Below are 26,887 nucleotides of genomic sequence, written 5' to 3'. Positions count from 1 at the left end.
ATAATGATCATTACACATTCATTCCCTTGTATATAATACTTAAGATGTGTTCTCTTCTCTAATCTCGCTTGCTTGTGCGCTCTATTGAATCTTGCATGATTGATGGATGCTTGCTAGATAGGTTTGATTGTAGGTTTTTTCTTTCTTTCTTTTATTAGCTTCTTCCCCCCATTCTACCATTTGTGAGAGAAGACCACTCCAAAGGATATCCTCTTCTTGAATTAGAGTGAGGAAGAAGTGATTTTTCGTTCATGCATTTCATAATTTTGTTCTTAGCATTTCTAAATTCAAAGTGGAATAAACTAACCCAAAAACATAAGCCGCTTGTGCGTGAATTAGAGTGAGGAAGTTGTGAATTTTTTGTTCATCCATTGCATAATTTTGTTCATTTCCATGGTGAAATTGGTAGCTTAGAGCATGTAAAATCAACAAAAAAACCAATAAACCACATGTAATCACTTTTATAGACACCATAAACGTGGATTCAAAATAATCCTTATAACCACCATCAAATCTTAAGAATCTCAAACACCTCAAAAAACCATGCCAAACCATCTCTCGGGTTGGGAGACGTAAGTCCATAGTCCCATGAAAAAAAACCATGAGTCAACACACATAAGCTTAGAGATGTGAGCCGCCGTGAGTCAACACGTGAGCTTAGAGACATGAGTTGTAAGCCTAGAGACATCCACTATGAGTCTAGAGGCATATAAGACATGAGTCATGAGCCAAGTCTAGAGTTGTGAGTCGTGAGTCTAGAGACGTAAGTCAATAGACATGAGTCTGAAGCTGCGAGTTAACAAACGCGAGTCTGGTCAACCTAATAGTATACCAGGCAATTCAAACAGTATGGTACTAATGTGATTCTAGGAAACCTAATATTATAACAATGAATTAAAAGTGTTTGGTAAAGCAGCTCTTGAAGACCTATAAAGACACACCTACCTTGTCATACGAATTACACGAAAAATTCTTGTCCTTTATAATTATTGGGGTGTAAGTACTACATGAGCTAGAACCTGTGAGTCCATAAGCATGAGAGAGGCTTGAGCCCACTAGTAAGGGCGATGAGAGGCCAACTCATTAGATGTTTGTGAGCTTGTTTCTTCAAAAACTGTGTGAGCACACAAACATGAGTCTAGAGCGCGAGTCTAGAGATGCACATAGGTCGTCCAGAGACATGAGTCTAGAGATGCGTGTGTGTGTCCAAAGGCATGAGTCCCATAGAAATAAGCCTCATGATCTTGACCCCCCAAGAGAAGCGATATCTAGTATATGCCAAGAAAAGCAATACAGAGCGTCAAAGAAAGCAAATTTGTTGGAAAAATCTGAGTGCACACACAAGACACACACCTTCTATACATTTCCCAAGCACATCATCTCCATTTTTCACTGAGAGTATCAATTATCTTTCCCACATTCTGCATCTCCTAGGAAGCGTGGACACGTACACGTGCAACTAACCTCATCAATGGAAACCCTCTAAGTACATATATAGATAGGGGGACCATGGTAGTTTTGGGAGCCAACCTTATCTCTTGTATTACAATTGGCCATGTAAGTACCTCCAAAGCGCTTTAAAGAATATAACCTCACCCTCGACTCTATTTTAACATAAACACAACCTCACCCTAGTCCACATATTAGCCATATATAAATCCAATCTCTAAGCATCAAGTTATGAGATCTTGGATTAATATCATGTTGTGCATGGTCTAGAGACTATTATCTAGATACCCATGAAACATCATTAAATGGTAGTCTTGGCAATAATTTTGCCAATCAAAAGGTGCACCTAATTTAAAGGGCCCACCAAGCCCCTTCCACAAAAATAGAAGGAGGCCTTTCATGAAGATGCATGCATAACTTCTACTTCTATATCCTATCGTCGCTCGTGCATGGTTTGGGCACCATCTACCCATGCAAAATCATTCATAATAGTGGTCATGGGGTGATAACCCCATTGATCAAAAGGCGTGGGTTGCTTCTACCAAAATCATTCATGATAGTGTACCTCTTTAGGCCACCTTGACTACCCCAAGGTACCCAAAGATTATCATCAATTTGCCATACATCTAGGTCACATCACTTTAGAGTCTACCACTTATCCTGGCATGCCAATTTCACGTTAGATCTTGGACCATCTACACCTCTTCAACTTGGGAGCTAGCTTCACCACTAACCTGGGTGATGTGGTCACCTTTAGGAAGGGAGGGAGGGGGACGTAGTTTCACCCACCTATCACACCTTAAGGAGCTTTGCCATCTTATTTGCTGGAGTTAGCACATGTCATACCATATAAGGAGCTGTGCCGTCTTATTTTTTTGAGTGATCTTTGCCAGTTTATTTGCTTGAGCGAGAACCTGTTTGTACGAGATAGCACTTTAGAATATAAAGTAGCCTTACCACACACGAGCATAATGTCAAATTAGGGGAAGTCTAAAGTGACCTTACGACGATGAGCTTAATGCCAAACAGGGCACGTCTAAGAAATTTGTGTTCATACTTATTTAGGACTCGTAATAGTGGTTGTACCATTTTTAATTTTTAACTAGCCTATATAAGTCAATTTCCGTAATAAGCATTACACATTCATTCCCTTGCAACCATAGAATGCTTAAGTTTTAACTTCCCCATATAAGTCAACTTCAATAATGATCATTACACATTCATTCCCTTGTATATGATGTGAGCCTAAATCATTAGAACATAATGTGTAAGCCTATAGACATGAGTCTATAGGTATACATAAGCTTGAACCCGTGAGTATAAGCATGAGCCTAGAGGCTTGAGCCCACTAGTAAGTCTGATGAGAGGCCAGCTCATTAGATGTCTCTGAGCTTGTTTCTTCAAAAACTGTGTGAGCACACAAACATGAGTCTAGAGCGGGAGTCTAGAGATGCGCATAGGTCGTCCAAAGACATGAGTCTAGAGATGTGTGTGTGTGTCTAAAGGCGTGAGTCCCATAGAAATAAGCCTCATGATCTTGACTCCCCAAGAAAAGCGATATCTAGTAAATGCCAAGAAAAGCAATATAGAGCGTCAAAGAAAGCAAATTTGTTGGAAAAATCTGGGTGCACACACGACACACACCTTCTATCCATTTCCCAAGCACATTATCTCCATTTTTCACTGAGAGTATCAATTCTTTTCCCCACATTCTGCATCTCCTAGGAAGCTTGGACACATACACGTGCAACTAACCTCATCAATGGAAACCCTCTGAGTACATATATAGACAGGGGGACCATGGTAGGTGTGGAAGCCAACCTTATCTCCTGTATAACAATTGGCCATGGAAGCACCTCCAAAGCGCTTTGAAGAATATAAGCTCACCCTCATCTCTAATTTAACATAAACACAACCTCACCCTAGTCAACATATTAGCCATATATAAATCCAATCTCTACGCATCAAGCTATGAGATCTTGGATTAATATCATGTTGTGCATGGTCCAGAGACTATTATCTAGATACCCATGAAACATCATTAAATGGTAGTCTTGGCAATAATTTAGCCAGTCAAAAGGTGCACCTAATTTAAAGGGCCCACCAAGCCCCTTCCACAACAATAGAAGGAGGCCTTTCATGAAGATGCATGCATAACTTCTACTTCTATATCCTATCGTCGCGCATGGTTTGGGCACCATCTACCCATGCAAAATCATTGATAATAGTGGACATTGGGTGATAACCCCATTGATCAAAAGGCGTGGGTTGCTTCTACCAGAATCATTCATGATAGTGGTCGTGTGGTGATAGCTCCATTAATCAGAAGGCATGGGTTTCTTCTCCCTACCAGGTGATTTTGAAGGGACCAAGCCACCTCCACAATAGAAGGAGGCCTACATGAAAGAAATCTACTTCACATCTACCTCTTTATGCCACCTTGACTACCCCAAGGCTACCCAAAGATTATCATCAATTTGCCATACATCTAAGTCACATATCACTTTAGAGTCTACCACTTATCCTGGCATGCCAATTTCACGTTATATCTTGGACCATCTACACCTCTTCAACTTGGGAGCTAGCTTCACCACTAACCTGGGTGATGTGGTCATCTTTAGGAAGGGAGGGAGGGGGACATAGTTTCACCCAGGTTTCACCCACCTATAACACCACAAGGAGCTTTGCCGTCTTATTTGGTGGAAATAGCACATGTCATACCATATAAGGAGCTGTGCCATCTTATTTTTTTGAGTGATCTTTGCCAGCTTATTTGCTTGAGTGAGCACCTGTTTTTACAGGATAGCACTTTAGAATATAAAGCAGCCTTATCACGAGCTTTAATGTCAAATTAGGGGAAGTCTAAAGTGACCTTACGACGATGAGCTTAATGCCAAACAAGGCACGTCTAAGAAATTTTTGTACATACTTACTTAGGACTCGTAATAGTGGTTGTACCATTTTTGATTTTTAACTAGCCTATATAAGTCACTTTCCGTAATAAGCATTAAACGTTCATTCCCTTGCAACCATAGAATACTTTAGTTTTAACTTCCCTATATAAGTCAACTTCAATAATGATCATTACACATTCATTCCCTTGTATATAATACTTAAGATGTGTTCTCTTCTCTAATCTTGCTTGCTTGTGCGCTCTATTGAATCTTGCATGATTGATGGATGCTTGCTAGATAGGTTTGATTGTAGGTTTTTTCTTTCTTTCTTTTATTAGCTTCTTCCCCCCATTCTACCATTTGTGAGAGAAAACCACTCCAAAGGATATCCTCTTCTTGAATTAGAGTGAGGAAGAAGTGATTTTTCGTTCATGCAATTCATAATTTTGTTCTTAGCATTTCTAAATTCAAAGTGGAATAAACTAACCCAAAAACATAAGCCGCTTGTGCATGAATTAGAGTGAGGAAGTTGTGAATTTTTTGTTCATCCATTGCATAATTTTGTTCATTTCCATGGTGAAATTGGTAGCTTAGAGCATGTAAAATCAACAAAAAAACCAATAAACCACATGTAATCACTTTTATAGACACCATAAACGTGGATTCAAAATAATCCTTATAACCACCATCAAATCTTAAGAATCTCAAACACCTCAAAAAACCATGCCAAACCATCTCTCGGGTTGGGAGACGTAAGTCCATAGTCCCATGAAAAAAAACCATGAGTCAACACACATAAGCTTAGAGATGTGAGCCGCCGTGAGTCAACACGTGAGCTTAGAGACATGAGTTGTAAGCCTAGAGACATCCACTATGAGTCTAGAGGCATATAAGACATGAGTCATGAGCCAAGTCTAGAGTTGTGAGTCGTGAGTCTAGAGACGTAAGTCAATAGACATGAGTCTGAAGCTGCGAGTTAACAAACGCGAGTCTGGTCAACCTAATAGTATACCAGGCAATTCAAACAGTATGGTACTAATGTGATTCTAGGAAACCTAATATTATAACAATGAATTAAAAGTGTTTGGTAAAGCAGCTCTTGAAGACCTATAAAGACACACCTACCTTGTCATACGAATTACACGAAAAATTCTTGTCCTTTATAATTATTGGGGTGTAAGTACTACATGAGCCAGAACCTGTGAGTCCATAAGCATGAGAGAGGCTTGAGCCCACTAGTAAGGGCGATGAGAGGCCAACTCATTAGATGTTTGTGAGCTTGTTTCTTCAAAAACTGTGTGAGCACACAAACATGAGTCTAGAGCGCGAGTCGAGAGATGCACATAGGTCGTCCAGAGACATGAGTCTAGAGATGCGTGTGTGTGTCCAAAGGCATGAGTCCCATAGAAATAAGCCTCATGATCTTGACCCCCCAAGAGAAGCGATATCTAGTATATGCCAAGAAAAGCAATACAGAGCGTCAAAGAAAGCAAATTTGTTGGAAAAATCTGAGTGCACACACAAGACACACACCTTCTATACATTTCCCAAGCACATCATCTCCATTTTTCACTGAGAGTATCAATTATCTTTCCCACATTCTGCATCTCCTAGGAAGCGTGGACACGTACACGTGCAACTAACCTCATCAATGGAACCCCTCTAAGTACATATATAGATAGGGGGACCGTGGTAGGTATGGGAGCCAACCTTATCTCTTGTATTACAATTGGCCATGTAAGTACCTCCAAAGCGCTTTAAAGAATATAACCTCACCCTCGACTCTATTTTAACATAAACACAACCTCACCCTAGTCCACATATTAGCCATATATAAATCCAATCTCTAAGCATCAAGTTATGAGATCTTGGATTAATATCATGTTGTGCATGGTCTAGAGACTATTATCTAGATACCCATGAAACATCGTTAAATGGTAGTCTTGGCAATAATTTTGCCAATCAAAAGGTGCACCTAATTTAAAGGGCCCACCAAGCCCCTTCCACAAAAATAGAAGGAGGCCTTTCATGAAGATGCATGCATAACTTCTACTTCTATATCCTATCGTCGCTCGTGCATGGTTTGGGCACCATCTACCCATGCAAAATCATTCATAATAGTGGTCATGGGGTGATAACCCCATTGATCAAAAGGCGTGGGTTGCTTCTACCAAAATCATTCATGATAGTGTACCTCTTTAGGCCACCTTGACTACCCCAAGGTACCCAAAGATTATCATCAATTTGCCATACATCTAGGTCACGTATCACTTTAGAGTCTACCACTTATCCTGGCATGCCAATTTCACGTTAGATCTTGGACCATCTACACCTCTTCAACTTGGGAGCTAGCTTCACCACTAACCTGGGTGATGTGGTCACCTTTAGGAAGGGAGGGAGGGGGACGTAGTTTCACCCACCTATCACACCTTAAGGAGCTTTGCCATCTTATTTGCTGGAGTTAGTACATGTCATACCATATAAGGAGCTGTGCCGTCTTATTTTTTTGAGTGATCTTTGCCAGTTTATTTGCTTGAGCGAGAACCTGTTTGTACAAGATAGCACTTTAGAATATAAAGTAGCCTTACCACACACGAGCATAATGTCAAATTAGGGGAAGTCTAAAGTGACCTTACGACGATGAGCTTAATGCCAAACAGGGCACGTCTAAGAAATTTGTGTTCATACTTATTTAGGACTCGTAATAGTGGTTGTACCATTTTTAATTTTTAACTAGCCTATATAAGTCAATTTCCGTAATAAGCATTACACATTCATTCCCTTGCAACCATAGAATGCTTAAGTTTTAACTTCCCCATATAAGTCAACTTCAATAATGATCATTACACATTCATTCCCTTGTATATGATGTGAGCCTAAATCATTAGAACATAATGTGTAAGCCTATAGACATGAGTCTATAGGTATACATAAGCTTGAACCCGTGAGTATAAGCATGAGCCTAGAGGCTTGAGCCCACTAGTAAGTCTGATGAGAGGCCAGCTCATTAGATGTCTCTGAGCTTGTTTCTTCAAAAACTGTGTGAGCACACAAACATGAGTCTAGAGCGGGAGTCTAGAGATGCGCATAGGTCGTCCAAAGACATGAGTCTAGAGATGTGTGTGTGTGTCTAAAGGCGTGAGTCCCATAGAAATAAGCCTCATGATCTTGACTCCCCAAGAAAAGCGATATCTAGTAAATGCCAAGAAAAGCAATATAGAGCGTCAAAGAAAGCAAATTTGTTGGAAAAATCTGGGTGCACACACGACACACACCTTCTATCCATTTCCCAAGCACATTATCTCCATTTTTCACTGAGAGTATCAATTCTTTTCCCCACATTCTGCATCTCCTAGGAAGCTTGGACACATACACGTGCAACTAACCTCATCAATGGAAACCCTCTGAGTACATATATAGACAGGGGGACCATGGTAGGTGTGGAAGCCAACCTTATCTCCTGTATAACAATTGGCCATGGAAGCACCTCCAAAGCGCTTTGAAGAATATAAGCTCACCCTCATCTCTAATTTAACATAAACACAACCTCACCCTAGTCAACATATTAGCCATATATAAATCCAATCTCTACGCATCAAGCTATGAGATCTTGGATTAATATCATGTTGTGCATGGTCCAGAGACTATTATCTAGATACCCATGAAACATCATTAAATGGTAGTCTTGGCAATAATTTAGCCAGTCAAAAGGTGCACCTAATTTAAAGGGCCCACCAAGCCCCTTCCACAACAATAGAAGGAGGCCTTTCATGAAGATGCATGCAGAACTTCTACTTCTATATCCTATCGTCGCGCATGGTTTGGGCACCATCTACCCATGCAAAATCATTGATAATAGTGGTCATTGGGTGATAACCCCATTGATCAAAAGGCGTGGGTTGCTTCTACCAAAATCATTCATGATAGTGGTCTTGTGGTGATAGCTCCCTTAATCAGAAGGCATGGGTTTCTTCTCCCTACCAGGTGATTTTGAAGGGACCAAGCCACCTCCACAATAGAAGGAGGCCTACATGAAAGAAATCTACTTCACATCTACCTCTTTATGCCACCTTGACTACCCCAAGGCTACCCAAAGATTATCATCAATTTGCCATACATCTAAGTCATATATCACTTTAGAGTCTACCACTTATCCTGGCATGCCAATTTCACGTTATATCTTGGACCATCTACACCTCTTCAACTTGGGAGCTAGCTTCACCACTAACCTGGGTGATGTGGTCATCTTTAGGAAGGGAGGGAGGGGGACATAGTTTCACCCAGGTTTCACCCACCTATAACACCACAAGGAGCTTTGCCGTCTTATTTGGTGGAAATAGCACATGTCATACCATATAAGGAGCTGTGCCATCTTATTTTTTTGAGTGATCTTTGCCAGCTTATTTGCATGAGCGAGCACCTGTTTTTACAAGATATCACTTTAGAATATAAAGTAGCCTTATCACGAGCTTTAATGTCGAATTAGGGGAAGTCTAAAGTGACCTTACGACGATGAGCTTAATGCCAAACAGGGCACGTCTAAGAAATTTTTGTACATACTTACTTAGGACTCGTAATAGTGGTTGTACCATTTTTGATTTTTAACTAGCCTATATAAGTCACTTTCCGTAATAAGCATTAAACGTTCATTCCCTTGCAACCATAGAATACTTTAGTTTTAACTTCCCTATATAAGTCAACTTCAATAATGATCATTACACATTCATTCCCTTGTATATAATACTTAAGATGTGTTCTCTTCTCTAATCTTGCTTGCTTGTGCGCTCTATTGAATCTTGCATGATTGATGGATGCTTGCTAGATAGGTTTGATTGTAGGTTTTTTCTTTCTTTCTTTTATTAGCTTCTTCCCCCCATTCTACCATTTGTGAGAGAAAACCACTCCAAAGGATATCCTCTTCTTGAATTAGAGTGAGGAAGAAGTGATTTTTCGTTCATGCAATTCATAATTTTGTTCTTAGCATTTCTAAATTCAAAGTGGAATAAACTAACCCAAAAACATAAGCCGCTTGTGCATGAATTAGAGTGAGGAAGTTGTGAATTTTTTGTTCATCCATTGCATAATTTTGTTCATTTCCATGGTGAAATTGGTAGCTTAGAGCATGTAAAATCAACAAAAAAACCAATAAACCACATGTAATCACTTTTATAGACACCATAAACGTGGATTCAAAATAATCCTTATAACCACCATCAAATCTTAAGAATCTCAAACACCTCAAAAAACCATGCCAAACCATCTCTCGGGTTGGGAGACGTAAGTCCATAGTCCCATGAAAAAAAACCATGAGTCAACACACATAAGCTTAGAGATGTGAGCCGCCGTGAGTCAACACGTGAGCTTAGAGACATGAGTTGTAAGCCTAGAGACATCCACTATGAGTCTAGAGGCATATAAGACATGAGTCATGAGCCAAGTCTAGAGTTGTGAGTCGTGAGTCTAGAGACGTAAGTCAATAGACATGAGTCTGAAGCTGCGAGTTAACAAACGCGAGTCTGGTCAACCTAATAGTATACCAGGCAATTCAAACAGTATGGTACTAATGTGATTCTAGGAAACCTAATATTATAACAATGAATTAAAAGTGTTTGGTAAAGCAGCTCTTGAAGACCTATAAAGACACACCTACCTTGTCATACGAATTACACAAAAAATTCTTGTCCTTTATAATTATTGGTGTGTAAGTACTACATGAGCCAGAACCTGTGAGTCCATAAGCATGAGAGAGGCTTGAGCCCACTAGTAAGGGCGATGAGAGGCCAACTCATTAGATGTTTGTGAGCTTGTTTCTTCAAAAACTGTGTGAGCACACAAACATGAGTCTAGAGCGCGAGTCTAGAGATGCACATAGGTCGTCCAGAGACATGAGTCTAGAGATGCGTGTGTGTGTCCAAAGGCATGAGTCCCATAGAAATAAGCCTCATGATCTTGACCCCCCAAGAGAAGCGATATCTAGTATATGCCAAGAAAAGCAATACAGAGCGTCAAAGAAAGCAAATTTGTTGGAAAAATCTGAGTGCACACACAAGACACACACCTTCTATACATTTCCCAAGCACATCATCTCCATTTTTCACTGAGAGTATCAATTATCTTTCCCACATTCTGCATCTCCTAGGAAGCGTGGACACGTACACGTGCAACTAACCTCATCAATGGAAACCCTCTAAGTACATATATAGATAGGGGGACCATGGTAGGTATGGGAGCCAACCTTATCTCTTGTATTACAATTGGCCATGTAAGTACCTCCAAAGCGCTTTAAAGAATATAACCTCACCCTCGACTCTATTTTAACATAAACACAACCTCACCCTAGTCCACATATTAGCCATATATAAATCCAATCTCTAAGCATCAAGTTATGAGATCTTGGATTAATATCATGTTGTGCATGGTCTAGAGACTATTATCTAGATACCCATGAAACATCATTAAATGGTAGTCTTGGCAATAATTTTGCCAATCAAAAGGTGCACCTAATTTAAAGGGCCCACCAAGCCCCTTCCACAAAAATAGAAGGAGGCCTTTCATGAAGATGCATGCATAACTTCTACTTCTATATCCTATCGTCGCTCGTGCATGGTTTGGGCACCATCTACCCATGCAAAATCATTCATAATAGTGGTCATGGGGTGATAACCCCATTGATCAAAAGGCGTGGGTTGCTTCTACCAAAATCATTCATGATAGTGTACCTCTTTAGGCCACCTTGACTACCCCAAGGTACCCAAAGATTATCATCAATTTGCCATACATCTAGGTCACATATCACTTTAGAGTCTACCACTTATCCTGGCATGCCAATTTCACGTTAGATCTTGGACCATCTACACCTCTTCAACTTGGGAGCTAGCTTCACCACTAACCTGGGTGATGTGGTCACCTTTAGGAAGGGAGGGAGGGGGACGTAGTTTCACCCACCTATCACACCTTAAGGAGCTTTGCCATCTTATTTGCTGGAGTTAGCACATGTCATACCATATAAGGAGCTGTGCCGTCTTATTTTTTTGAGTGATCTTTGCCAGTTTATTTGCTTGAGCGAGAACCTGTTTGTACAAGATAGCACTTTAGAATATAAAGTAGCCTTACCACACACGAGCATAATGTCAAATTAGGGGAAGTCTAAAGTGACCTTACGACGATGAGCTTAATGCCAAACAGGGCACGTCTAAGAAATTTGTGTTCATACTTATTTAGGACTCGTAATAGTGGTTGTACCATTTTTAATTTTTAACTAGCCTATATAAGTCAATTTCCGTAATAAGCATTACACATTCATTCCCTTGCAACCATAGAATGCTTAAGTTTTAACTTCCCCATATAAGTCAACTTCAATAATGATCATTACACATTCATTCCCTTGTATATGATGTGAGCCTAAATCATTAGAACATAATGTGTAAGCCTATAGACATGAGTCTATAGGTATACATAAGCTTGAACCCGTGAGTATAAGCATGAGCCTAGAGGCTTGAGCCCACTAGTAAGTCTGATGAGAGGCCAGCTCATTAGATGTCTCTGAGCTTGTTTCTTCAAAAACTGTGTGGGCACACAAACATGAGTCTAGAGCGCAAGTCTAGAGATGCACATAGGTCGTCCAAAGACATGAGTCTAGAGATGTGTGTGTGTGTCTAAAGGCGTGAGTCCCATAGAAATAAGCCTCATGATCTTGACTCCCCAAGAAAAGCGATATCTAGTAAATGCCAAGAAAAGCAATATAGAGCGTCAAAGAAAGCAAATTTGTTGGAAAAATCTGGGTGCACACACGACACACACCTTCTATCCATTTCCCAAGCACATTATCTCCATTTTTCACTGAGAGTATCAATTCTTTTCCCCACATTCTGCATCTCCTAGGAAGCTTGGACACATACACGTGCAACTAACCTCATCAATGGAAACCCTCTGAGTACATATATAGACGGGGGGACCATGGTAGGTGTGGAAGCCAACCTTATTGTGAGATCCCTGTTCCCACCGCGCAATGGATTCGGGGTACTAGCAGCGGAAGTAGCACTTCTTGCGCGAGGCAGGGTCCCACACTCGGGGCCTCGTCCACGGATATCCGGACAAAAGACTAATCCGTCGGTTTTTCCAAAACCAGACCCGGAAAAACTTCCCTTATCCGGAAAGCACGGGCGATTCCACCAGGATAATTTTTACTCTAACGTAGTCAAAACTCTTACTGATCAAAACAGATCCGACTGCATCTATAAAGATACTTGGTCAGATCAAGGAAGAAACTTGCACTTGGATCATTGGGATCAACGCTTTTTTCCCCACCAAGGAGGCACAGCCGTTGATTCCTATCCATAGAACAATTACTATCCGGGATTTACTTTATCTATCGTAATAACAAAAATTGAGTCTCGATTTACGGATCCATCAGTCCAGCCTAACCCCATCCGATCCCATGGGTTAGCCAACCGCCCAACCACTGTAGTGATGGGATCCAATTTGGAATTTGGTTAGGTTTTGTCCCGGGTACCAAGGAAAAGAGTTCCAAGGCCCCCTAGCCGGAATTTCATGCAAACATAAAACTAGCCACACCACTTACACACCCAATATGAAAATTGCCTTTTTCTTAGCATCAGCTAACTTTAAAACAATCCTTTAATGAAACCATAGTACCACTGATCACAATCTCCCAATTTATCCAGTTGATTCATAATTTCCCATCATTCCTTCATCAGAGTATCTATGGCATCATTGGCAACTAGAACGCTCACCACCTGTCCACAGAGGGGCCGTTTCAATAGTTCCTAGCCCATAATACTCAACAATATAATCACTTATCAAGATGGACTCTCGTTGAAGATCAGCAAGATCAACCAACAGATCCATATAAAAGAGCCATGGACTCATCCGTTGAGGACCAGCAAGGTCAGTCAACCAGATCCATGCCCGGTTCAAGAAAACAACTCTTACTCCTTGTTTCAATATCTTCCTCGACGCACGCGTGGGTATCCTGGGCGACCCAGAGCCCGAGCACCGTATGGTCAGCACCCTCTAGGATCCTTCGCAGGTGACCTAGCGCTTCACTCATAGGCCGCTTCCTTGGTCCCTCATCCACCGTACCGGAAGCTCACCATTTTAATCAAACCGAGGCTGGTCAAGACCTCGGCCGACCTTGCTACGCGAGACGTCCTCCATTGACTCTCCGTCAGCAGTTGCAACTTTATCAGTTAGGTCTCCACGACCTTAATCACAAGACGGTCAAGATGCTTTCCCAGCATTCTTGACATAAAACAGCCATTTACAAACAGCATTTACAAACAGTTTACAAATACAATTTCTATATTAACTCTCATTTTTCCACATTATCCCTCATGCAATCCACATTACTTATTCCACATTTCATTTATATGTGTACTCATCCAATCATATCATTTTCCATCTCTTCACTTCAGATTCCTTCACATCACATATCATATATTCACATCCATATCCACATCCATACATCCACATCCACATCCACATTCACATCCATACATCCACATCTACATGCTTATCTCCATTTTCACATCCTCATTTATACATCCACATCCCATATCCACATTCATACATACACATCCATATCCACATCCATATCCGCATTCATACATACACATCCATATCCACATCCACATGCATACATTCATTATCACGTCCTCATTCATACATCCACATCCACATACATACATACATACATCCACATCCACATCCACATTCTCATTCACATCTATACATCCATATCTACATGCACATTCACATCCATACATCCACATCTATATCCTCATTCACATCCATACATCCACATTCATGCATCCACATCTACATGCCTACATCCATACATACACATCCACATTTACATCCATGCATCCACATCCACATCCTCATTCACATCCATACATCCACATTCATACATCCACATCCACATCCACATTCACATCCATAGATCCACATCTACATGCTTATCTCCATTTTCACATCCTCATTTATACATCCACATCCCATATCCACATTCATACATACACATCCATATCCACATCCACATGCATACATACATCCACATCCACATTCCCATTCACATATATACATCCATATCTACATGCACATTCACATCCATACATCCACATCTATATCCTCATTCACATCCATACATCCACATTCATGCATCCACATCTACATGCTTATCTCCATTTTCACATCCTCATTTATACATCCACATCCCATATCCACATTCATACATACACATCCATATCCACATCCACATGCATACATACATCCACATCCACATTTCCATTCACATATATACATCTTTATCTACAAGTACATTCACATCCATACATCCACATCTATATCCTCATTCACATCCATACATCCACATTCATGCATCCACATCTACATGCATACATCCATACATCCACATCCACATTTACATCCATGCATCCACATCTACATCCTCATTCACATCCATACATCCACATTCATACATCCATACATCCACATTCATACATCCACATCCACATCCACATTCACATCCATACATCCACATTCATACATCCACATCCACATCCATACATCCACATTCATACATCCACATCCACATCCACATTCACATCCATACATCCACATTCATACATCCACATCCACATCCACATGCATCTTATCATATCTTATCACTTCCCATATCTTTTATGCATACCTCTATGCATGAAATCCAATATGATAAAAGTAACACTTTTGATATAAAAAAATTATCCTTTATGCATATTTCTATGCGTGAAAAATTAAAAAATGATAAAAGTAACACTTTTGATATAAAATTTTTTCCCTTTATGCATACTTCTATGCATGATGATAAAAGTAACACTTTTGATATAAAAAAATTATCCTTTATGCATGATATTAAAATTCAATTTCTCCATGATTATAATGAAATTCTTTCAATTAATCTAGGATGATAATTCCTAGAATATGGTAGGAAGTCCTCTTTTTATACTTTGAATGAAATTATTTTATGCATAATTTTTATAAAAATTTTGCCATAGCTCCGCTGCTATGACTGATAAATCTCAATTTTTTCTAAGGGATAAAGCTTATCATTAAGGAAATAATTAAAATGATCTCTAATTGGATCATTAATCTATAGTGGATTGAATCATCAATATGCATAAACTAAAAGCATAGAAAAAAGCCATTAAATTGGCCTCAAGCATAGCTTAATCTTGGGTTAAGGAAAAGCTTTATGAAAAGCTTGATTTGGATTGAGAACGGGTCATGAGTATGACCATTTCTTGAGTGAGAGAGAGAATTTACATAAAAATCATTAGAATTTAAACATAAATGAAAATTAACTTCAATAGCATTTATTAACTTATGTAACTCTTCACTACTATTCAAACTTCAATAGTATTTAAAAAAAACCATACCAATTAAACTTCTCAAGCTTGAGAGGGGTTGAGAAGAGAGAAACATTGAGAAATTATAGAAAGATCAATATTCACTAATTACCTTACAACTTGCTTGATTCTTTGTTCACGGTAGAGGCCCCCAACCAATCAATTGGTTAAGTATGTTGATGGAGCCACTAATGGGGATTGAAGAAAGAGGGAAGCTCCAAAAACTAGTGAATTATTAAATGAATTCACAGTTCTTGGCTTAGGTGGAGTAGAGTAACGATGCATAAACACTAACTATTTTTCAACAAGGGGGAGGCTTCTATTTATAGGAAAAATTGAGCTCCTAACCAAACAAACTGATTCTAGAATTTTCTAAATCAGTTTGGTCAATATTTGACCATTTTTAGGTCAGTTAAGCTAACTTTTTGGAACTAGACTTGAATGAGGAGAGAGGAGAGATGAAATATCTCAATTTTTATGAGTTTAAAACTCATTCAAGCATGTGAAATATGCACCTCCTTTAAAGAACTCCCCTTCCTTACATATGTGTCATAATGGAATCATTTTAATATTGCTCATAGTTTTTTTTACTAATAAACCTTGTACATTTTCAACTCTTCATCTTATGTGAAATATGCACCTCCTTTAAAGAATTCCCCTTCCTTACATATGTGTCATAATGGAATCATTTTAATATTGCTCATAGTTTTTTACTAATAAACCTTGTACATTTTCAACTCTTCATCTTATGTGAAATATGCACCTCCTTTAAAGAATTCCCCTTCCTTACATATGTGTCATAATGGCATCATTTTAATATTGCTCATAGTTTTTTACTAATAAACCTTGTACATTTTCAACTTTTCATCTTATGTGAGCATTTACTCATTTTTGGATACCCAAAATATCTCATATTTTTAATATTGCTCATAGTTTTTTACTAATAAACCTTGTACATTTTCAACTCTTCACCTTATGTGAGCATTTACTCATTTTTGGGTATCTTCTTTTTTACAAATTTGGATTTATCTCTTCCCTACACATGGATTGATGCTATTGGCCCATAGGAACCTTAATTGGACCATAGTCTAAAGATTTCTGAAAATCTAGACCCTTAGACTAAGGTTCTTTATACCTATTTCCAATTAATTCCAATTGCACATTGGAAAATTCTTTTTGAATTTCTATTTCAGGGGAACTCATCTGAATTATAAGAGATATTTTTCTATCCAAAAATATTCAAAATCTGAATATTCTCTCTCTAGAATATTTTTCTCTCTCTAGGCTAAAACAGATAGAAACAAGGTCTTTATATTTCTGAAGAGGGTTGATTACAGGGGAAGATACTAGACATCAAAAAGGGGTTAGGGGAGGAATCTTACATTCTACCCCACTTAAAAAACGCGAGATGTCCTCATCTCGCAACTTGTGATAATTTCGCAAGATTCACGAATATGAGACTTAGAGAAAAATTTTAATCAAGATTAACCACCAAGAAACGTCTTAAAGAGAGCAAGATTCAAAATAAGAACAAGATTTAAACTTTATTCATTCTCGGAACTTATACAGTAAAGATAGAATAACTCTTTACACTTCCATAAGCCCGTCCATCATATGATCACAAAAGCAGTCCTCACAAGCTGCACAAGTATAAGGTAACTCATCTATGGGAATGATTCTGTGGGTTATTGCTGCGCCTATCTCAGTGGTATGAGGTGTTCTAACAAAAGGACCTCTGAGAGGCAAGCCAAAAATGGGGTAAAGGCATATCTTCTCATGAGGAAGAAAACACGCCAGTAAGAAGACCCGTTCAGAAAACCCAGGATGCCTTGATCTCATGACGCAGTAGTATCGGGGACCCAAACCCAAAGCTTCAATAACCATGGCCAAGCGGACATTGTTACGAAAGTGCTGCTGACCCCAGGGTGTTACCCTAGTTATGTCTTGATAGGTCCGCCATTTTGTCTGCGCTACAGAAGTTCCCAAGTGAGGGAAAAGTGAGCGCTCATACTGCTCTATAAAATCTTTCTTCACAGACTCCCTTGCGTCTTGAAGGTGAGAAATCATTAGGGATAAAACTAGTTCTTGTTGCCAAGCCATGAAGGAGATTAAGAAAGAAAGGAGATCAATGGAAGTAAGATTACTGTGAGCGACAAGTAAAAGTTACGACTTATATAAAGGAAGGAGCCAGCGTAACTTAGAAGCCAACGGTAACTTGCCACTGAAGTTTTACCGTCTTTCCATGATTTGGGTTTGACACATTTTTCTATAGAAGGCATTAAGAATTTTGAGATGAAGAGATAAAAGAAGCTTGTAGGCTAAGTCACCTACTTTCATTGAATTCAGATATAAGGCTCACAATATCTGGGGGATAACTTCATATACTCCCCAAGAGGTAAAGAACTTCTTTTGGGCCGTACTCGAATGAAGACCAAAACCTTGATATCCAAAACATCGATTCTCACTTCTGAACTCATTGTTCTGAATCCTTAAAACAGGTGGGACTCTTGAGGAGTATTCTAGGAAAAGGGTCTTCCTTTGTTAAACAGAACTTTCTTTTATTTTAGAGAGGGAATAATTATAAGATCAGAAAGGGAGATTCTTACTCCTGTATACCTCGAAGGCTGGGGAGGAATCTTACATTCTACCCCACTTAAAAAGTGCGAGATGTCCTCATCTCGCAAGGTCGAGGACAACTCTTTTTCTTAACATCCAATTTTATTTTGGGGTTCCTTATATTCTGGTCAACCCAACAGAACACTGGGATAAATATCCCTTATATAGAACTCATCATTAATATTCAGATCATATCATTCATATCTTTAACATGATAATGGTCCATTAGACCAAAAAATTTCCTTCTGAACATTCCTCCACGGGAATTTCAGTCAAGCAAGTTCTCAATTTGTCATCCCTTAACTTGATCTACTGATCAAGTGTTAACAGTAACAATTTGACAGCACAACCCACTAATCTCATAGTGATTTGCTGAATTCATTATCATCATTCCAGTTATGAATATCATCACTGGGACTCGTCCCATTCATCCTCATTGTGGTTTTGTTCAGATTTTTATATTTCAACTAATTTCAGAAATCATCATTTTTCAATCAGAATTTTCAATCAGAATCCAATTCAATTCATCAATTCTCAAACAGAATTAAAAATCATATCAACCACATTCGAATTCATCATCTGGATAGCATTAACGCTTATAATTTCAAGTCTTAGATTTACTCGTATATACTGTCAGTAAAGAGCTGCAGTATACTCTCGGTATATACGGGTAGTCGTGGCTCTTGGAATTATAAGGTAAATACCATCATGTCTAGGCCTCAAGCAAGTCAGGGATTCTATATAATTGTGGTACTTCCATCTGAAGACCCAATTACCAAATTACGAATTTCAGTTTGAATATCAAATTGTATGAATTATATCACACAATTACAACCTTTTTGTGCTTCTTGATAAATTTTTGACATATTTGTCTTCTCAGTTGATCTTTATTAACCAAATGCTCTGATACCAACTGTGAGATCCCTGTTCCCACCGCGCAACGGATTCGGGGTACTAGCAGCGGAAGTAGCACTTCTTGCGCGAGGCAGGGTCCCACACTCGGGGCCTCGTCCACGGATATCCGGACAAAAGACTAATCCGTCGGTTTTTCCAAAACCAGACCCGGAAAAACTTCCCTTATCCGGAAAGCACGGGCGATTCCACCAGGATAATTTTTACTCTAACGTAGTCAAAACTCTTACTGATCAAAACAGATCCGACTGCATCTATAAAGATACTTGGTCAGATCAAGGAAGAAACTTGCACTTGGATCATTGGGATCAACGCTTTTTTCCCCACCAAGGAGGCACAGCCGTTGATTCCTATCCATAGAACAATTACTATCCGGGATTTACTTTATCTATCGTAATAACAAAAATTGAGTCTCGATTTACGGATCCATCAGTCCAGCCTAACCCCATCCGATCCCATGGGTTAGCCAACCGCCCAACCACTGTAGTGATGGGATCCAATTTGGAATTTGGTTAGGTTTTGTCCCGGGTACCAAGGAAAAGAGTTCCAAGGCCCCCTAGCCGGAATTTCATGCAAACATAAAACTAGCCACACCACTTACACACCCAATATGAAAATTGCCTTTTTCTTAGCATCAGCTAACTTTAAAACAATCCTTTAATGAAACCATAGTACCACTGATCACAATCTCCCAATTTATCCAGTTGATTCATAATTTCCCATCATTCCTTCATCAGAGTATCTATGGCATCATTGGCAACTAGAACGCTCACCACCTGTCCACAGAGGGGCCGTTTCAATAGTTCCTAGCCCATAATACTCAACAATATAATCACTTATCAAGATGGACTCTCGTTGAAGATCAGCAAGATCAACCAACAGATCCATATAAAAGAGCCATGGACTCATCCGTTGAGGACCAGCAAGGTCAGTCAACCAGATCCATGCCCGGTTCAAGAAAACAACTCTTACTCCTTGTTTCAATATCTTCCTCGACGCACGCGTGGGTATCCTGGGCGACCCAGAGCCCGAGCACCGTATGGTCAGCACCCTCTAGGATCCTTCGCAGGTGACCTAGCGCTTCACTCATAGGCCGCTTCCTTGGTCCCTCATCCACCGTACCGGAAGCTCACCATTTTAATCAAACCGAGGCTGGTCAAGACCTCGGCCGACCTTGCTACGCGAGACGTCCTCCATTGACTCTCCGTCAGCAGTTGCAACTTTATCAGTTAGGTCTCCACGACCTTAATCACAAGACGGTCAAGATGCTTTCCCAGCATTCTTGACATAAAACAGCCATTTACAAACAGCATTTACAAACAGTTTACAAATACAATTTCTATATTAACTCTCATTTTTCCACATTATCCCTCATGCAATCCACATTACTTATTCCACATTTCATTTATATGTGTACTCATCCAATCATATCATTTTCCATCTCTTCACTTCAGATTCCTTCACATCACATATCATATATTCACATCCATATCCACATCCATACATCCACATCCACATCCACATTCACATCCATACATCCACATCTACATGCTTATCTCCATTTTCACATCCTCATTTATACATCCACATCCCATATCCACATTCATACATACACATCCATATCCACATCCATATCCGCATTCATACATACACATCCATATCCACATCCACATGCATACATTCATTATCACGTCCTCATTCATACATCCACATCCACATACATACATACATACATCCACATCCACATCCACATTCTCATTCACATCTATACATCCATATCTACATGCACATTCACATCCATACATCCACATCTATATCCTCATTCACATCCATACATCCACATTCATGCATCCACATCTACATGCCTACATCCATACATACACATCCACATTTACATCCATGCATCCACATCCACATCCTCATTCACATCCATACATCCACATTCATACATCCACATCCACATCCACATTCACATCCATAGATCCACATCTACATGCTTATCTCCATTTTCACATCCTCATTTATACATCCACATCCCATATCCACATTCATACATACACATCCATATCCACATCCACATGCATACATACATCCACATCCACATTCCCATTCACATATATACATCCATATCTACATGCACATTCACATCCATACATCCACATCTATATCCTCATTCACATCCATACATCCACATTCATGCATCCACATCTACATGCTTATCTCCATTTTCACATCCTCATTTATACATCCACATCCCATATCCACATTCATACATACACATCCATATCCACATCCACATGCATACATACATCCACATCCACATTTCCATTCACATATATACATCTTTATCTACAAGTACATTCACATCCATACATCCACATCTATATCCTCATTCACATCCATACATCCACATTCATGCATCCACATCTACATGCATACATCCATACATCCACATCCACATTTACATCCATGCATCCACATCTACATCCTCATTCACATCCATACATCCACATTCATACATCCATACATCCACATTCATACATCCACATCCACATCCACATTCACATCCATACATCCACATTCATACATCCACATCCACATCCATACATCCACATTCATACATCCACATCCACATCCACATTCACATCCATACATCCACATTCATACATCCACATCCACATCCACATGCATCTTATCATATCTTATCACTTCCCATATCTTTTATGCATACCTCTATGCATGAAATCCAATATGATAAAAGTAACACTTTTGATATAAAAAAATTATCCTTTATGCATATTTCTATGCGTGAAAAATTAAAAAATGATAAAAGTAACACTTTTGATATAAAATTTTTTCCCTTTATGCATACTTCTATGCATGATGATAAAAGTAACACTTTTGATATAAAAAAATTATCCTTTATGCATGATATTAAAATTCAATTTCTCCATGATTATAATGAAATTCTTTCAATTAATCTAGGATGATAATTCCTAGAATATGGTAGGAAGTCCTCTTTTTATACTTTGAATGAAATTATTTTATGCATAATTTTTATAAAAATTTTGCCATAGCTCCGCTGCTATGACTGATAAATCTCAATTTTTTCTAAGGGATAAAGCTTATCATTAAGGAAATAATTAAAATGATCTCTAATTGGATCATTAATCTATAGTGGATTGAATCATCAATATGCATAAACTAAAAGCATAGAAAAAAGCCATTAAATTGGCCTCAAGCATAGCTTAATCTTGGGTTAAGGAAAAGCTTTATGAAAAGCTTGATTTGGATTGAGAACGGGTCATGAGTATGACCATTTCTTGAGTGAGAGAGAGAATTTACATAAAAATCATTAGAATTTAAACATAAATGAAAATTAACTTCAATAGCATTTATTAACTTATGTAACTCTTCACTACTATTCAAACTTCAATAGTATTTAAAAAAAACCATACCAATTAAACTTCTCAAGCTTGAGAGGGGTTGAGAAGAGAGAAACATTGAGAAATTATAGAAAGATCAATATTCACTAATTACCTTACAACTTGCTTGATTCTTTGTTCACGGTAGAGGCCCCCAACCAATCAATTGGTTAAGTATGTTGATGGAGCCACTAATGGGGATTGAAGAAAGAGGGAAGCTCCAAAAACTAGTGAATTATTAAATGAATTCACAGTTCTTGGCTTAGGTGGAGTAGAGTAACGATGCATAAACACTAACTATTTTTCAACAAGGGGGAGGCTTCTATTTATAGGAAAAATTGAGCTCCTAACCAAACAAACTGATTCTAGAATTTTCTAAATCAGTTTGGTCAATATTTGACCATTTTTAGGTCAGTTAAGCTAACTTTTTGGAACTAGACTTGAATGAGGAGAGAGGAGAGATGAAATATCTCAATTTTTATGAGTTTAAAACTCATTCAAGCATGTGAAATATGCACCTCCTTTAAAGAACTCCCCTTCCTTACATATGTGTCATAATGGAATCATTTTAATATTGCTCATAGTTTTTTTTACTAATAAACCTTGTACATTTTCAACTCTTCATCTTATGTGAAATATGCACCTCCTTTAAAGAATTCCCCTTCCTTACATATGTGTCATAATGGAATCATTTTAATATTGCTCATAGTTTTTTACTAATAAACCTTGTACATTTTCAACTCTTCATCTTATGTGAAATATGCACCTCCTTTAAAGAATTCCCCTTCCTTACATATGTGTCATAATGGCATCATTTTAATATTGCTCATAGTTTTTTACTAATAAACCTTGTACATTTTCAACTTTTCATCTTATGTGAGCATTTACTCATTTTTGGATACCCAAAATATCTCATATTTTTAATATTGCTCATAGTTTTTTACTAATAAACCTTGTACATTTTCAACTCTTCACCTTATGTGAGCATTTACTCATTTTTGGGTATCTTCTTTTTTACAAATTTGGATTTATCTCTTCCCTACACATGGATTGATGCTATTGGCCCATAGGAACCTTAATTGGACCATAGTCTAAAGATTTCTGAAAATCTAGACCCTTAGACTAAGGTTCTTTATACCTATTTCCAATTAATTCCAATTGCACATTGGAAAATTCTTTTTGAATTTCTATTTCAGGGGAACTCATCTGAATTATAAGAGATATTTTTCTATCCAAAAATATTCAAAATCTGAATATTCTCTCTCTAGAATATTTTTCTCTCTCTAGGCTAAAACAGATAGAAACAAGGTCTTTATATTTCTGAAGAGGGTTGATTACAGGGGAAGATACTAGACATCAAAAAGGGGTTAGGGGAGGAATCTTACATTCTACCCCACTTAAAAAACGCGAGATGTCCTCATCTCGCAACTTGTGATAATTTCGCAAGATTCACGAATATGAGACTTAGAGAAAAATTTTAATCAAGATTAACCACCAAGAAACGTCTTAAAGAGAGCAAGATTCAAAATAAGAACAAGATTTAAACTTTATTCATTCTCGGAACTTATACAGTAAAGATAGAATAACTCTTTACACTTCCATAAGCCCGTCCATCATATGATCACAAAAGCAGTCCTCACAAGCTGCACAAGTATAAGGTAACTCATCTATGGGAATGATTCTGTGGGTTATTGCTGCGCCTATCTCAGTGGTATGAGGTGTTCTAACAAAAGGACCTCTGAGAGGCAAGCCAAAAATGGGGTAAAGGCATATCTTCTCATGAGGAAGAAAACACGCCAGTAAGAAGACCCGTTCAGAAAACCCAGGATGCCTTGATCTCATGACGCAGTAGTATCGGGGACCCAAACCCAAAGCTTCAATAACCATGGCCAAGCGGACATTGTTACGAAAGTGCTGCTGACCCCAGGGTGTTACCCTAGTTATGTCTTGATAGGTCCGCCATTTTGTCTGCGCTACAGAAGTTCCCAAGTGAGGGAAAAGTGAGCGCTCATACTGCTCTATAAAATCTTTCTTCACAGACTCCCTTGCGTCTTGAAGGTGAGAAATCATTAGGGATAAAACTAGTTCTTGTTGCCAAGCCATGAAGGAGATTAAGAAAGAAAGGAGATCAATGGAAGTAAGATTACTGTGAGCGACAAGTAAAAGTTACGACTTATATAAAGGAAGGAGCCAGCGTAACTTAGAAGCCAACGGTAACTTGCCACTGAAGTTTTACCGTCTTTCCATGATTTGGGTTTGACACATTTTTCTATAGAAGGCATTAAGAATTTTGAGATGAAGAGATAAAAGAAGCTTGTAGGCTAAGTCACCTACTTTCATTGAATTCAGATATAAGGCTCACAATATCTGGGGGATAACTTCATATACTCCCCAAGAGGTAAAGAACTTCTTTTGGGCCGTACTCGAATGAAGACCAAAACCTTGATATCCAAAACATCGATTCTCACTTCTGAACTCATTGTTCTGAATCCTTAAAACAGGTGGGACTCTTGAGGAGTATTCTAGGAAAAGGGTCTTCCTTTGTTAAACAGAACTTTCTTTTATTTTAGAGAGGGAATAATTATAAGATCAGAAAGGGAGATTCTTACTCCTGTATACCTCGAAGGCTGGGGAGGAATCTTACATTCTACCCCACTTAAAAAGTGCGAGATGTCCTCATCTCGCAAGGTCGAGGACAACTCTTTTTCTTAACATCCAATTTTATTTTGGGGTTCCTTATATTCTGGTCAACCCAACAGAACACTGGGATAAATATCCCTTATATAGAACTCATCATTAATATTCAGATCATATCATTCATATCTTTAACATGATAATGGTCCATTAGACCAAAAAATTTCCTTCTGAACATTCCTCCACGGGAATTTCAGTCAAGCAAGTTCTCAATTTGTCATCCCTTAACTTGATCTACTGATCAAGTGTTAACAGTAACAATTTGACAGCACAACCCACTAATCTCATAGTGATTTGCTGAATTCATTATCATCATTCCAGTTATGAATATCATCACTGGGACTCGTCCCATTCATCCTCATTGTGGTTTTGTTCAGATTTTTATATTTCAACTAATTTCAGAAATCATCATTTTTCAATCAGAATTTTCAATCAGAATCCAATTCAATTCATCAATTCTCAAACAGAATTAAAAATCATATCAACCACATTCGAATTCATCATCTGGATAGCATTAACGCTTATAATTTCAAGTCTTAGATTTACTCGTATATACTGTCAGTAAAGAGCTGCAGTATACTCTCGGTATATACGGGTAGTCGTGGCTCTTGGAATTATAAGGTAAATACCATCATGTCTAGGCCTCAAGCAAGTCAGGGATTCTATATAATTGTGGTACTTCCATCTGAAGACCCAATTACCAAATTACGAATTTCAGTTTGAATATCAAATTGTATGAATTATATCACACAATTACAACCTTTTTGTGCTTCTTGATAAATTTTTGACATATTTGTCTTCTCAGTTGATCTTTATTAACCAAATGCTCTGATACCAACTGTGAGATCCCTGTTCCCACCGCGCAACGGATTCGGGGTACTAGCAGCGGAAGTAGCACTTCTTGCGCGAGGCAGGGTCCCACACTCGGGGCCTCGTCCACGGATATCCGGACAAAAGACTAATCCGTCGGTTTTTCCAAAACCAGACCCGGAAAAACTTCCCTTATCCGGAAAGCACGGGCGATTCCACCAGGATAATTTTTACTCTAACGTAGTCAAAACTCTTACTGATCAAAACAGATCCGACTGCATCTATAAAGATACTTGGTCAGATCAAGGAAGAAACTTGCACTTGGATCATTGGGATCAACGCTTTTTTCCCCACCAAGGAGGCACAGCCGTTGATTCCTATCCATAGAACAATTACTATCCGGGATTTACTTTATCTATCGTAATAACAAAAATTGAGTCTCGATTTACGGATCCATCAGTCCAGCCTAACCCCATCCGATCCCATGGGTTAGCCAACCGCCCAACCACTGTAGTGATGGGATCCAATTTGGAATTTGGTTAGGTTTTGTCCCGGGTACCAAGGAAAAGAGTTCCAAGGCCCCCTAGCCGGAATTTCATGCAAACATAAAACTAGCCACACCACTTACACACCCAATATGAAAATTGCCTTTTTCTTAGCATCAGCTAACTTTAAAACA

Source organism: Cibotium barometz, chromosome 30 (assembly GCF_041138505.1).
Source record: "Cibotium barometz isolate CiBa-2024 chromosome 30, ASM4113850v1, whole genome shotgun sequence".
Taxonomy (NCBI): Eukaryota; Viridiplantae; Streptophyta; class Polypodiopsida; order Cyatheales; family Cibotiaceae; genus Cibotium; species Cibotium barometz.
The sequence above is the reverse complement of the archived record's forward strand: the minus strand, read 5'-3'. Positions refer to the sequence as shown.